Consider the following 16,354-nt stretch of genomic DNA (forward strand, 5'->3'; position numbering starts at 1 on the left):
TTAGAAGAAAACACAGGCGTGGTTATGATTACAATTATAGAAACAGTTTTTAAATGGGAAAGGTAAAGCTATAGCTAAAGAAATGATGAGCTCAGCTTCTGTGAGTGGATCGGCTTCGCACTCTGGAGGGAAAAGGGCGAGCGACAGAGGGAGGACCAGCTGCAGCACCGTGAGGAAGAAGGCACATTTGCAGACTGAAGAGCCCTCCTGCTGAAAGACAAAGAGAAAACAGTGTGCGCTGAACATCCACAGATGTTCTGTAGAGAAGCCGTGAAGAAAAGATGCTCACGCTCTTAGGAAATCAGATGACAAGCCCCCAAACCCAGCAGCAATTCAACAGTTGACAAGGATGTGCTTCATTGTGCACCCTGGCACACCAGTGGAGGAAGCTGAAGCCAGCGAACTCATTTTGGATATTCATTTTGCATCATCTACAAACACGAAAATGTTTGAACTCTATGCCTTACACTTTTACTCCAATTCTCTACTGACTCTTAAACACCTATTAAAATATATTTAAGAATATGTGTGCTATTTATATGCCTGTAACAATAATTAATGACAAAAGAGGTCATGAACGTGAAAGAATGGGAGAATTTGGAAGGGAAAAAAAGCAGGAACAATATAATTATATTATAATCTCAAAAAATCCCAACAGAAGGAATAAAATAACTGAAATTGGGGCTTAGCGATGGCTCAAGAATTAACAGCACTGGCTGTTCTCCTGGAGAACTCAGGTTCGATTCCCAGCACCCACTAGCAACTGCTGCATGTAATTCCAGTGCTAGGGGATTCAATACCCTTTTCTGAGCTTCATGGGCATCAAGAACACACATAGTGAACAGTCACACACTAGGTAAAATATCTACATGTATAAAATCTTTAAAAAGAATAAGATAACTGAGATTACTATATGAAAAAGGAAAATTTCCATGTAACTTTTCTATTAGAATATTACTAAAACCTTTATCAATCTTAATTATAAACACCAATTCAAGACACATTAAATTTGATCAAGGCTGACAGTGGACTTGCTGTACAGCCAAGAATGACCTCAAATTTCTGATCCTCCTGTTTCTACCTCCTGAGTATTGTGATTACTGGCATATAGAACTATCTCTAGTTTAATATGGTGTTGGGGTCTGAACCCAAGGCTTTGTGCATGCTAGGTACGTTTTCAATCAACTGAACTACACCCCTAGCCTCAAGAGAGACTAAATTTCTAACAATATAAAGACTCATCTTTTAGAAAAGAGAAAAATACCTTTCCCTGCCCCCTAGCGTGTGTGTGTGTGTATGTGTGTGTGTTTGTATGGTGCTGGGAACTGAACCCAAGGTTGTGTACATGCAGAACAAAGAGAAGTTTCTAAGAAGGTTGAGGAAGCAAATGACTGAAGAGCAGGACAGACTATATGCTAACAGCGCCTTCAGAGCAGAGCAGAGCGCAGGCTGAAGAGAGCCATGATGAGAAGCTGCAGCGATGGGCTTCCCTCCTGAGACTCTGGCTGCCAGCTGCGATTCTGCTGGAAAATATCTGTAATAAATAGCGAGGCTGCTGGGTGTGTTGACCAGTTCCCTTCTTTGCCAATGGCATATGAATTAATGTGCATCCCAGCAACACAAGTTGCAACATAAGGGACTGAACAGGTAGATGTCACATGACTCAAAAAAAGGGAAATGGAGAAACTCAGGAGTGGCTGGTTACCACTTTCTATAGGAAGAAATGGGAAGGATTTGATTGGGAAATCCATGTCCATTTTTGTTGTTCTCCTTTAAGATAGATGATAGACAGACGGATAGGTATAAATGGCTTATTTCATGATAAAAAATTAGGTAAATTTTGCACAATAAAAAGTATTTAGGCAGAAGCTACATCCCAGCCCCCCTCCTTTCTTTCTCCAAAGCCTGCACACTCTGAGAAAGCCTGCCAAGAGATGGCTCTTCCCCCAAGCTGCTCAAGACCACACCTACAGGATATTTAAGACTCCCTCTCTAGACCTGCTTTCTTTCTCTTTCCCTGAGAACACCTGAGAGTTGCTTTGCTCAGATTAAATCTGTTCTTATTAATTTGGCCTGATCTGGTTCATTTCAGTGGTACAGAAACCTTTTTAAAAGTTATAAAGGTATAAAAGAATGACAGAAAATTGAATTTGGCCTACCGAGAAAGAAAACTAGAATATTTTGACTTAAAAACAATCTTTTTAAGTGAAAAACATACAATAGTGAAGAAAAAAAGAAAGGTAAAAAAGTTGAAATCTTCTAAAATGTCTATCACTACAAGACCTTATTTTGATGACTTTGTACTTATATACCCTATTGCACAGAGTTTTGGTCCTAATATGCATCCCGGCCTATAACGTATATTTTCATTTAGCAATGTGTGTTTATGATCATAAATGCATAGTTATCATATTTAGCTACTTCACAGTGGTTCGCAGTAGGCATGACTCAAAATCATAGTAAGCCATCTCCTCTGGAGAATTTAAATTTTTATTTTGTTACAGTATACATAACATTTGAGTTAGCCTGGTTTTGTTGTTCGCTTTTTTCAATTTCTTTTTTTTTTTTTCCTCTTGAGGCAGGGCTGTTTTTGTGTAGCCCTGGCTATTTTGAAACTCTGTAGACCAGGCTGGCCTCGAACTCACAGAGATCTGCCTTCCTCTGCCTCCTGAGTGTTGGGACTAAGGGCATGCGCCACCATTGCCCTGCACAGACTCACTATGCACCTCAGGATCATCTCAAACTCCAGATCCTACAACTGCTTTGGCCTCTAAAGTGCTAGATTACAGGCACACACCTCCATTCTGGTTTCAAAAACCCCAAGAGTTGAAAAAAACGGTGTCTGGAATTCATTCATCCATATATGTTCCTCATAAAAATAAGTTGTGTTTCTCTTAAACCAACTCCATTTTGTATAGAAGGTCTGCTGGTCTATTTCCTGTTGGTGGTTTGTTTTCTGGGTTAGCCTGCTCCATCTGTGACTGGTTGAGCTTTAAAGAAGGCGGGACTTAAATGTTCTACCCCATCCTCAGTCTGCTGAGTGGTGAAGGTTGTTTTTTTTAAAAAGATCTGAAGAAAATGCTTTCACCAAGTGTGAATCCAAGGCTTAAACTGCCTGGCAAAGGATTTCTGAGGGAAGCAGCCACTGAGGAATCACACATTTAGAGGGCACAGCCGTGAACTTTGTAGATACAGAGATGGGGGAGGAGTGGGATCAATGAAGGAGGCTGGCAAAGACCTGACTGAAGTAATGCTGAAGGAAGAATGGAAGAGTGGCCGCTTTCTGAAGGACTTCCTAGGGCTGGAGGGAAGGGAGCTGGCTGGAGAGCCTGTGAGTTGAAGATAGGAGGTGCTTGGGAGGTGGCTTGGGACTAGAAATTGAAGAACACAAGAACAAGAAGGCAAAACTAACAACTAACGCAAGCCTTCATTAGGAACACAAAAGGTCCTTAAAGACAGAGAGAAACCAGCATTCATTGTCAAGGTATGAGTTTGCTTGGCTGTGGGAGCATCCTGAGTATAAAATGGAAGGCCAGGTAGATAGGAATAGTGCACAAAGACCTGTGCTGTGTTCTTGGATTTTGTGTGTGTGTGTGTGTGTGTGTGTGTGCGTGCGTGCGCGCGCGTGCGCGCACGCCTGCGTGCCCACGTGTGTGTATCTTCCTGTTTGTTTTTGTTGCTTGCTGTTACAGGCTTTTGATGTGTATCCTTGGCTGGCCCAGAGCTTACAGTGTAGCTCAGGCTGGCTGCAGCAAACTCGAGATCTTATCTCAGCCTCCTGACTCTGTACGACCATGACCTAAAATTCATAATTAACAGCATGAGATTTCTTTCAGTGAAAGAGGAAGATGAGGGCTGCCGGGCCACAGCGTGTAGTGGAAGGAGGTAGGAAGGACCACTGGGATCGTGAAAAGGATTTGGATCAATCAGGTGAGGCGGCACACAAAGGCACACTTCCAGACCAGAGCTTAGTTTTGTGCGAATGTTTTTCAGAATAAATATTCCAAACTCAGCCTGCTAGGGCAGTGGGAAAGAGAACCTACTAGGAAGGTGGAATTGTTATTACAAAATGACTGTGGAAATGACCAAGGTGGAGTTCCAAAGATGCTGAATCTCAAGGACAGATGTTGAGAGGTTACAAGCTTCCTGTATAAGATGGGTAAGTTCTGGGGATCCAGTGGAAGAGTTCTCTCATGGCACTGTGGAAAAATGGGGCACATAGCAACAAACCAAACATGCTGGATGCAGGGAGGGGATAAAGAAGGAGAAACCTGGCCTAGATTTTGTTCTTTTCCTCTGTTTTGGTTGAACCGAGATGGGAGGAAGGGAGGGAGAAGAGGAGGAAGTGAGGGCTGAGGGTGAAGGGGGCACTGAGAGCCCCCTCGGGGAGCCTCTGAGGGGACCTGCAGATGCAGGAGATGAGTCCTGCTTTGTGCTCAAATCCAATTAAGAAAACAAAGTCCCTCATCATGAAAAACACACACGTGTTGAATTGCCACGTAGGGAAAGCAGTGCAGCTGGCCCACACTGTGAGCAGGTGTTGCTGGGAACAGCTTCCTGGTTGTAGATGGCTCCAGAGGCCTCTGGACAGAAGCCGCCGAGAGAGGAGGTTCCAGTATGTGAATGAGGCAAACAGAAAGGAGTCAGGCACAGCTGGATAGGCATGCTGATCGCAGATGTGGTGACATTGCCATCACTGAAACAGGAAGGACAGAAAAGCAAGGGCTCAGACTTTGGGACCAGGAGGACTGACCATCAGCTGTGTGTGGGATGCCTGGGTTCTCAGTCTCTCAGCTTAAACCATTCCCTTCAAGCAGTTGAGGGGACGAGGAAAGGTGAGTATTTCCGACATCATAATGAATGCTCAGAGTCACATTATTGGAGCCCTGCTCGTGGTCCTGGCTAGAAACTGGAGGGCAGGAAAGTGACTAAGAAATTAGCCACTGCAGGAGTGAAAGAATTGAAATAAACAGTATTAGAGCCACAGAAAGATGAAGCGGGTATAGTGGGGTTGTGAGAGAGTGGTCCACAGACCGTCATCACCATCACTTCCTGGGAGCTGTACAAACTACAACCAGTTGGCTCCTCCCTAGGCCGCCTCAATCAGTGTTTCAGTGGGTGGAAACCAGCAACCTGCATTTCTTAATATGCCCCTCACATCACCTTAAAGCCAGAAAGCAACAGAGAAGAGGATTTAGAAAGTTCCTTGACCAAGGGATTAACCCAGAATAGATATTCTCCACTCACAAATGACTGTGAAATTTATTTTCTCACTTGTGTGGAAGACTCATCAATTTACACAAGAAGCCTTGGAGAGTCTCCAAGGAAAACAACAGTGTGAGAAAGAATCAGGGTTGATTCCAGCTGCTGAGTCTAGCCACAGGAAGTGAAAGATATACATTTTGGGTTAGTTTTGTATATTGATCCATTGAACTTACATATCAACCCCACGTAACGGATACACTTAGCATGACTATTAGTAAGGAAAGTGGAACGCGGAGAGATCTCTGTGGCATGTCAGAGGTAAGATTTGAACTCAGTGGATGGCACCAGAGTCTGGTCCCACTGTAAGACAGTTAGCCACTCCGCCGGCAATGGGAGCACAGGTTACCCTCAGTATCTCCCTTTCAGATGATACCCTGCAAAGAGAACCTCTGATCAAAAGCCTAATGGAGTTTCTGATGATTCCTCTATGATAGAGGCCTGGAAATAGAAGACCTTGGCCAAAAGCAATGAATATTTTTAAGATTTTTATTACTTTATATTAATCACATTATATGTCCATATATGTATATAATGTGTTTTGATTAGATCCATCCCTGCTCCTGTTTTCTGTCACTTCCCCAACTGTTGTACTGGGTCACCTTTCTAACTACCCGCCTTCTGCTTTCTTTTCTTTTTAAAATATTCTATTTATTTTTATCTTATATGTATAGAGTTTTGCCTGCATGTATGTCTGTGCACAATATGCATGCCATGCCAGGCAGGCCAGAAGAAGGGATCAAATCCTCTGCAGCTAGAGTGACAGACAGTGGTGGATTATTACCAGGTGGGTGCTGGGAACCAACCCCAGGGCTTCTGGATCAGCACCATAGCAGTGCTCTTAACCATTGAGCCATCCAGTCCTCTCCTTCTACTGCTTTTGAATCTTTTATTCATCCAGTGAGTTTCACTAGGGTTGTTTACAGGAGAATGGGTAAGATACCAGTGCCTACAGCACTTAAGACATGCCCCAGAACTATGTCCTCTCTCAAATTCTCAGGGAGAGCTAGGCTCATGAGCCCCTGCTGCCTTCATTTATAAAGGCATTTCTGAGCCTATTTTGTGCAGGTGATCGCAGCTGCTGTGTGATCCACAGCTATGTCATACCTGGAAGTCAGGAGTCCATCCTGGTTTCTTCTACCTTCTTCACTCTTATATTTCTATCCCTTCTTCCTTGATAGAACCCTGAGCCTTTGGGGGTGATGTTCAAAGCCATGTGAAGTTCCAAGGCAGATGCTTTCTAGATAGTCTGGCCTAAGGTTAATTATTTTGTCCCACTTGATCAGCGTCATATTAACATCTTAGTTTGCCTGATAAGTCTACTGGTATCTTTAATTAAAAATGTTTGCTATTTTCTGGGGTTGAAGGGATGGCACAGTGTTAAGAGCACCTGTGGCTCTTCCAAAGGATCTGGGTTGGGTTCCCATCATGATGGCATAGTTCTAACTGACGGTAATTCCCGTGTCAGAGGATCAGACGCCCTCTTCTGGCCCTAGAGGTCACTCCTTGCATGTGGTGCAGGCTAAATACCCACACACATAAAATAAATGTAAAAAAGGTTTACCATTTTGGGTTTAACTATGTTCATAGCAGCATTATTTGTCATAGCCAGAACCTGGAAACAACCTAAATGCCCCTTGACCAAAGAATGAATAAAGAAGATGTGGTACATTTATACAATGGTGTACAGTGGGAAAAAATGACATTTTGAAATTTGCAGACAATTGGATAAATCTAGAAAGCATTATATTGAGAGGTAACCCAGATCCATAAAGACAAATATAATATGTATTCACTCATAAGTGGCTTTTAGACATAAAGCAAAGAAAAACCAGCCTACAATTCACAATCCCAGAGAACCTAGACAACAAAGAGGACCCTAAGAGATATACGTAGATCTAAACTACATGGGAAGTAGAAAAAGATAAGATCTCCCGAGTGACTTGGGAGCATGTGGATCATGGGAAAGGGCAGAAGGGTAGAGGAGAGGAAGGGAGGGGAGCAGAGAAAAATAAATAGCTTAATTTAAAAAAAAGTTTACTTTTTTTTACTTAAACAAAGTAAACACACCTTAAAAACTTTCCAGTTTGCATTTTACTGGCGTAAGAATGTTTAATATTAGACCTATCCCCTTAATATTTCAATTTTATTATTTTTATTTACTTGTCTTTTTAAATTGATTACTTTTATAATTCAATAATTTATTACGTGTATTTAGTTTATTCCAATTGCTCTCTCTCCTGTTCCTATTTTCCTTCCTAGTTAGCATATATTTTATGTCCCTTCCTAGTTAACGTATTTTTTATGCTATGTCAGTGAGTGTGTTTCTCCATCTGAAAACTGTTATCTTCTTTGTTTGTCTTTTAAAAATCACATTCTTAAATGTTTTTATTGAATTTGATGTGTTATTTATACGTTAATTTTTTGAGACTGAATCTTATACCTCAGGCTGGTCTTGAACCCTTGCTCCTTCTGTCTCTATCTCAGAGGGACAGGATATAAACGTGACTTACCATGCCTCATTTAAGTGGTGCTGGGGACCAAACCCAGGGTCTGTGTGTGTGAGGCAAGTCTTTTGCCAACTGAGCTACATCCCCAGGCCACACATTAAAGCATGCTAACCTTTATTGTTCTTTAAGAAAATATAGCTTATTGTTTATATATAGTTAAAATATTTATGCAATAAAATGCATTAATAATTTCTCTCAAAAAATTCTATCACTTTCATTCTCAGAACTTCTTCATCTTCATAAAGTATCAGTTGCTCTCCTCTCTATAAGGTAGACACTTTCCAAACATTCAAATTCGGGTGTTAATTCGGATCAGCCTCTTGCGTATATTTGCACCAAGACGCTTATGTTGTCAACGCTGCCGAGGCACCATTCTTGAATGTGAGTATTTTTTGTCTTCCACCCACCCTGGATAAGATGGAGAGACAATCAGGTGTGGGGAGGGCAGGCACTAGGATGGCACGGAGCCAGCTGCATCAGCCAGATTTTGGCAAGCTATCCTACCATTCAGAGTCCTGGTGTCCTAGAATGTAAAACAATGATGTCGGTGTCTTTTTAGTCTTTCTCCTGGGATGCTGATGTTTTCATGGTCCATGAGCCATTAGAGTCCTCTCCGAGTCGCCGTCTGTGACATCCCGACATAAGAGCCCAGCGACTGAGCTTCCATCATTTCCAAGTCAGACATTCACTTGCTCTCTGATTAACTGATTCCTTAGACTCCTCCAAGGTTCCATTCGCTATGTGGGACCCTAGACCTGTAAGACTCATGACAACCCACGTCCTGGGTAAAAGTAATAAACTTGGTTCAGAGGGAAGGAAAACGGGCACAGAGGAAAAACAAGCCCTGTGGAACTTGGCTAGGAGCCCAGGCAGTCTAGTTCCCGAGCGCCATTTTTTAATCTGCTCTACGATGTAGCCTTTCAGAAGGGGAGGGTGAAAAGTGGCCGGCTGCAGGCAACAGAAACAGCTCTGGAGTACTGGTCCCTTTTAGGAGTACAGAAGGAAGTCATCTGGTCTCCTTGTAATCGCTTTTCTCTCTCATCCACAAAGAAGACCAAAGGGCTCCCCGGAGCAACGATTTGGGGCATAGGCAACCCTAACCCCAGACCCTGTTTGGAAAAAAATCTCAGTCTTGTGAACCGTGAGTCTAATGCTGTGGTTCTGGCCCATGCAACAGGGTTTCTTAGCCCACCCTTGCCTTTCCAGAGCAGTGGGCACCCCCACACACACACAAATTATCTTTGCCTCTGTCTAGGCAGCACTAGCCCTGTGTCTGCTACAAGGAAAAGATGGGTTAACTAACAGCTTGTGTTACAGAATGTTGAGGTAGACTCCGCGACAAATGAAGGCCCTTTCGACCATAGGCTTCTGGTAAGAAGAGGGAAACTGAGCTTCTTCCCAAGGCTAAACAGGTCCCAGCGATGGGGCTGGGGCACTGCAACCTCCTGGAACCTGAGTGCTGTCCTTTCTGTGAGAGAAAAAACGGTACCAGGACATTGGGCTTGCGACAAGCGTTACCAACAGACAACATGGAAGAAAGAAGTCGAGTGACTTCATTTTCCTCTTTGGTGGCGATTTTGCTAAGTGTGTGAAAGACCTGTTGACAGAGGAGTAGCTAAAATTAGTCTCTTCTCAGCAGGCATCCGGTTACCTTTGCTTCCACCAGCCCTGATAAGTGCTGGAGGAAAACAGGTTCCTACGCGGGTTCCCAGGGGAAAATCAATTAGAGATTTGGGACACATAAAGGAAAGTTAATACATGTTATTTAACTTAAGAAATCTTCATCTTCCTGCTTTTTCAGTGAAAGGAAAGTCATTGAGGACTGTGTGAACCAAAAGGTGAGGGCTAGAGAAGCACTTAGCCATACACCAGGCATTGTCATGTGTGTAGCTTACTACAATCCCAGGGTCAGGAAGACGGCCCAATGGGTGACAGTGCCTATGGCATAAACCTGATGATGACCTAATGACCTGACTCACATCCCAGAATGCACTTCAAAAGCTGGACGTTGTAGAGTAGTGTTTCTGTCATTCCAGTGTTTCCATAGCAAGCTGAAGGCAGAAGCGGGAGAGTTGCCTTAAGTTAGCCAAACTAAAGCACACAGAGCAACAGACAAAACAGAGATCTGCCTCGGTGAGGTAGAAGATGGGACTGAACTCCAGAAAGTTATGACCTCCGTGTGTGCTATGACACACCTATGACCAACCCCCCTTCTCTCACACGCACACAACAGAAAATATATTTTAAGAGTTTATAACATCCTATATCCAGCCTTTGAAGACAGCATTACCCTGGCATTTCAGATACCAAAGGGTTGTTGTCATAACAACAAAAAGGCTCAGATAGGTTAACATCTTACTGAAGTCACAGACATGGGGAATTCATGCATTTATTCATGATCTTTTAGCTTTTTTGAGAGAGCATGTCACTACATAGCCCAGGTTGGTATTGAACTCACGATTCATTACAGCGGATAAAAAAGATTATCCATGGGGAGGGGTGCTACAAGGGTGCTTGTAGAAAGGAACCCAGCATCCCATACATGATAGGTAAGTACTCTACTACTGAGCCAGGAAGTCTGCTTTTAGATTAGACCATCCGTGGCAGAGGCAGACTAGTTTTTCTCATTTCCTTGTAGCTTCCTCCTTCAGTTAGCTCAGTCTTATTACAGTGCTGATTCATCTCTGGGGCTCAATACAGTTACTTGAGCAGCACAATCTAACAGCACATATTTAATGAGCTACTTTCAATACTGTTTTTGCTTATTTATTTATTTATTCATTCATCCATCCATCCATTTATTCATTTATCTATCTGTTTGACTATCTATCTATCTATCTATCTATCTATCTATCTATCTATCTATCTATCTATCTATCTAATGTCTTACACCAAAACTCAGGCTGACTGACCTCTAACAAGTGACAATCTTCCTGTTTCAACTTCCCAAGTGCCGAGTTTATAGGTGTGGGCCATCACACCCAGCTTCTCACTGGTTTTAACAGTGCTTATTAGATGGTGGGGTCACTTAAGAAAAACAAGGAGGCTTGTATGGTGGCGCACATCTTAAATCCCAGAACTCGGGAAGTAGAGGCAGGCAGATCTCTGTGAGTTTGGGACCAGTCTGGTCTACAGAGTGAGTTCCAGTACAGCCAGGGCTACACAGAGAGACCTTGTCTCATTAAAAGAAAAAAAAAATAAGAATTAAGAAAAGACCAAAGGAAAAGTCAGTCAGACGGTGTGTAAGTGTGAGGACTGCCCTGGGCATGACTGAAAGCTATAAGAACTTCAAGGCCATGAGCAGCAGGTGAAATCTAATGATCACCCCAACTAAAGCTGGATGTGGGATGGGGAGGAGATTACATTTGTTAGGCATTAATAGACCTTCTTAAACTTATTTTATTTAAGATTTATTTTTGTTTTACGTGCATGTATGAATACCTGTGTGTGTATGTATGCCATGTGATGTCTGATGACTCAGGGACCAGAAGAGAGTCTTGGGAGCCCTGGAAGTGGAGTTATAGGCAGTTGGGTGATGGCAACCAAACCCTGGTCCTCTGCAAGAGTAAGTGCTCTCAACTACTGAACCATCTCTCCTGCCGCTTGATGCTATCCTATACATTGACACAGAAGTTACCGGGTCTTCTGAAGTTAGAAGGGCAGACTTTTTTGTCAGGGGATTAGTCAACTGCATATAAGCACTGACCAGATTCCTGTTTCCCAGTCCCAGGGGATGCCTGCATTCCCTTTATTTATAGCAAGACCACTTGGATGGCGAGCAGAGTGGGAGTCATTTACACTCCTTTCTCCCCCTTGTCCCACTAAACACTGTGCCCCAGGCTACACTGAAGAAGCTTTGGCCTATTTACTTTTCAGTGCCACAGCCCCCAGTGTTCAGGATACATCGTAGTCAGAATAGCTTTGAGATGGAGTTGCCCGAGTTCCGATGACAGCATCGCTTTATTCTCGGTACCTCGTTACTTTCAACCACTTACAAATGCTGGAATTTGACACGTTATAGAGAAGCTTGTTTTTTGTTTTTCTCCTCAAGACAGGGTTTCTCTGTGTAGCCCTGACTGTCCTGGAACTCACTCTGTAGACCAGGCTGGTCTCGAACTCACAGAAATCTGCCTGCCTCTGCCTCCCAAGTGCTGTGGTTAAAGGTGTGTGCCACCACAAAAAAAACACACTTAAGGCGAGGTTGGGTTATTAACAATGTTCTCCCCCCCCCCCCGGGAACCTCACTCCCCTAACACTTCCATCTCTTTCTTTAACCGATACAAGCACCTCATCTTTCAAGACTCAAGTGGTGCCTCTCCTGCAATCCTTCTTCTTGGTTGGTTCCCTCCCTTTGCCTTTTAATGATGTCTCCACAGAGCAAACAAAATATTCTCTGCATGTATAACTTTTGTTCCTAAGAGGAGGGATGGACTCCTGACATGCTGAAACTGTCTTTCTAATCAACGTTAGCCACAGTGGTTAGCATAGTTCTGTGCACATGGAAGGTTTATTGACGATAATGTTGAAGCACACTGCTTTTAGAGTATCCAAGAGAGTACACTGCGAGACTGTTACTCACTTATAGCACCATTGCAATTGGATATATATATATATATATATATATATATATATATATATATATATTACTGTGTGTGTGTATTTGCCTTTACTAAATATATATATATATATATATATAACTGAAAAGCCAATTATGAAAATTTACAGTAACTAAAACACTAAGTTTAAAAATACCTCCTCCTCTGAAAATTCAAGGACTGGGGATGTGACTTGGGGCAGAGTTCATTCTTTACACGGGCAAGGCTAGGGATTAGTTTCTAGGAAAGCTGTGTGTGTAGGGGGGAGGAGGCTGCATCTTTCAATGGGAGCAGTAGATAGGCATAGAGGGGCAATATTTCCAGTCCACCTGGCACAGCTATTTTTACCTGGGATGCTATTCAGTGATAACACGGAATAGAGATAACTGTTCCCGAATAAGCAGCATCAGCATTATCTCCTATTTACCTTCTCAACAGGAAGGGGATGATTCACATTTAAACTTCAATGCACATTTTATTGTGTACAATAAAATGAAATAGTAGGAATTAAGTTAATCTGAATGCTTAATTTAAAAGCAAGAGTTAGAGCAATGGAAAACCACAGCCAACTGAAGGCAACACGCCCAGCCTGTCATGACAAGATACCCTTTCTCCGTGTGCCGGGAACACCCACTGCACATGGACATACATACAGCCAGTGGCAAGTGCTCCCTAGCAGCCAGTCTCTTTGGTGAAGTAGCAGCCAAATACCATTCCTCACTGAACCGATCTGACTCAAATCAGATTGCCTTCAACATCCTGGACCACCCAAGAGCCCCAGCAGGTGGGAGCTGCTCTTGAGAAAGCCTGCCCTGGTCTCCCAATGCTTTTTGAGTACATCCACAGAGGACTTTGTGTCTTTCCTTTGGAGAGCTTATTTTAGCTTGCAATCACATACTCGGTAGTCATTTTACTAACCGCTGCCTTCTGAAGCATCTATAAGCATCAGGAAGGCAGGGTCCTCGTCCCGTCTTACTGTTTGTCTTCTTTGCCCAGGGACTGGGGTTTACCTAGGCTCTACAAACAGTGTAAGTGGATGCTGATGTCTTTCACGCTTCATCCATCCACGTCTCTGTTTATAAGCCATGCATGACCCCTCATCAGTCTTGAGCTTGCACCCAGCTCATTCATCTTCGTTCTCTGGTTACATCATCCTTACTCCCTTAGAAGTGTGTGTGTGTGTGGGGGGGTTGTCTAATGGCCTGCCCTTTGTGGGGTTCAGTTCAAGACGGAGGCACAAAGGAAGACCAAGACAGCAGAGGACATGACTGTAGTAGATTGAGGTTACTTTAAACAGTTTACACAGCTTCTAAAGAACCTCTTAATTTGGTGAAAAACAAGATCAACACTACTATGTTTTAGCCTATAAAAGTGCCTTGATTTGTTAATCCTGAAAAACAGTTGATGATGTAGATTGTCAGCATGGGGAGCACATGTGTGGTCTCCTAGCGAAACCACTCAGGGGCTGTTCCTGAATGGCAGGGCCTGGCCCAGGATTTCTCTTCCTTCAAAGACGTTGGCTTGCCGCTCCCTCACTCTTTCCTGTCTCCTCCATTTCCTCCTCCTTGTCCTCTCTTTCGGCTGCCTATCACAAAGTCTTGTCCCATCCACAGGGCCACTTTAAAACTTACTTCTCCAGGTCCTGCAGAGGCAAAACCCCAAGCCAGCCACTTTGGGGGCCTGGAGCCCAAGTGGGAGGGGGAATGATGTGTAAATAAATGGGGAGATTCTGTTTTAAATTCTGGACTGAAGAGAGTTTGGGGAGCTAGGGCCCCTTGGCTCCCCTCAGCAGTACACAGGATCACTTTACTGTGCAGGGAAAGCCTGGTAAGGAACAGGTGGGCACAAAACTTTTCAGGGTCTTTTCCCCAACATGCCTCTCTCCAGTCTCTGGAAGGCAAATCAATCAGTCTTCCCCTGAGCTGGCTCCCTATGCAGAGGACCACTGCTGTGAAGGATGCTGGAGCCTGAGGAGGAATCCAAGAGACTGAGGGAGGTGGGTTTTTCTGGTACAAGGAGGTAGAAAAAGAATCAGGGTGGAACAGAGCAGGTACAACGAGGAAACACCCGTGTTAGAAAGGAAACACATATCTAGACCGCATGCCTTGGTGTGATCCCGTAGTTTAAAGCCATGTGCACATATTGTCAATCAAAAACTCCAAGGCCAAAATAATAACTTCATCAACTTACTCATTTTCTACCTCCAAGGAATATGGGGGCTGGTAACCAGACACCCTAATTTGTTGCAACTAAGTCAAGCACCTTGATAGTACAGTTTGTAACACAAACATGCACACACACTCACACACGCGCACACACAGAGAGAGAGAGAGAGAGAGAGAGAGAGAGAGGGAGGGAGGGAGGGAGAGGTACACACACACACACACACACACACACACACACACACACACACACTCCAGAAAGCTGTCTCTTTCTTGACACTGGGAAAAGTACTTTCTGACCATGTCACAGGGAGAAAAGAAACGGAGGCACAAGACACACCCTACAGCCTTGTTTTTAGTGTGATCTCCCATTCATTCTCGCGGGCAAACCCGAAGCTGGGCATCCTGGGCTTCCAGGTCTGAACTAGTACTGCTTGCCATTCCGTGACCTCATCAAAGCCCCCTCTGCTAGTCCGGTTTCTAGTACCCTCCCTCCTGGTGTTCCCTGGCCCTACCTGAAATCCTTGTCCCGGTTCCTTCTACAGGGACACCTGCTGCCCCTCTGTCTCCCAGGACCTGCTGGATGCTGAGCTCAGGATGTCGCACCAGCCTCCCGGGTTTGCGATGTCAAATTCAAGGTGTCGGAGTGGCGTGCTACCACCTGGAGCTCCTGGCGCTTGCTTTAGGTCAAGCCACCGTACTGCAGACCCTCTGACAGTCACCGCGACCCGGCCCGGGGCTCCGCCCCGTGTCTGCTTCCCGCCCGCGGACCTCCTGGGGTCCCAGAGCCCCAAGACCCTCGGAACACACTTACAGTCAGAGCCCTAGCTCCTCCTGGAGCCTCCAAGTCTCCCTCAATCTCTCTGGTCAGCCGGAGCTGAGCTGTGCTCTCCGGAGCCAGGCGCTGCGGGCGCGATGTCCCAACCCCCCAAGCCACCCATCGGGTCTGGTACCTGGTTGACCGAGGTCCAGCGCTCAAGTTCTCTTGTCTGCGACAAGACTCTGGGGTTTCCCAGGCCTCCTCCGATCCAGCTCCAGCGGTCGGGAAGACCCCCTTCCCGCTCCTCCCTGGAGATGGAAAGGGGATTCCAAGCCTCCGTCCTGTGCCAGAGGATGGGGCACTTTTTCCTAATAAAGATCCAGAAACTCACAGTAGAATAAACACTCTCAGGCGTTCTGCTAGACTCCAGGGTTGCCTCAGCAGGCTGCGCACAGACAACTCCCTCCTTCCACTGTCCCAGAGGATCAGGTAAGCCTTGCGCCTGCACCAGGGTGTGCTCCTTGAAGGCAGGAGCCCAGCCTGGCTCAGAGCTGTTCAGGCTCTGGCACGGCGCCTGCCACTCATCACGACACTGAATGAAGTGGAAAATCAATTTATTTGTTAGAAAACCAGCGTTTGCTTTCCAGCCCCGAAGCTTACTTACTCCTTTGATAGCTAACACACACGCACAAACAACAGCTAACTAAACAAATAAATAAAAACAAATAAATAAAAAAATGACTTGCAGTAATTCCCAGAACAAAATGCTTAGATGCAAATGTACACAACAGATTTATTTTTAATATAAAATAATAATATTTAAATAACAGCAGTGTAGTTATGGTTCCATGGGTAAAGTGCTTGCCCGTGCAAGCGTGGGGACTTGAGTTCAAGTCCCTAGAATCCAGATGAAAGCTCCTGGGTAGCATACCTGCAATCCCAGGCCTTCTACATCAAGATGGGAAACCTTAAGGCTAACTAACCTGTCTTATAAAGCCACAAACACTGTTCAGGAATAAGGTGGAAGACCAGGACACATGAATGTGCGGGTGCACACACGTGCGT

General features: G+C 44.5%; 1 protein-coding gene across 1 annotated transcript in view; it reads right to left on the bottom strand.

The window, feature by feature from the left end:
* Casr (calcium sensing receptor) overlaps positions 1-15,817 on the bottom strand; it is a 74,594-nt gene extending 58,777 nt beyond the window's left edge. The window contains exon 1 of the mRNA XM_085696267.2: positions 15,681-15,817. The gene's annotated coding sequence lies outside the window, so the exon portion shown is untranslated. The remainder of the gene's footprint in view (positions 1-15,680) is intronic.
* Positions 15,818-16,354: the final 537 nt, after the last annotated feature.

This window comes from Myodes glareolus, chromosome 2 (assembly GCF_982192425.1).
Source record: "Myodes glareolus chromosome 2, mMyoGla1.1, whole genome shotgun sequence".
Classification (NCBI taxonomy): domain Eukaryota; kingdom Metazoa; phylum Chordata; class Mammalia; order Rodentia; family Cricetidae; genus Myodes; species Myodes glareolus.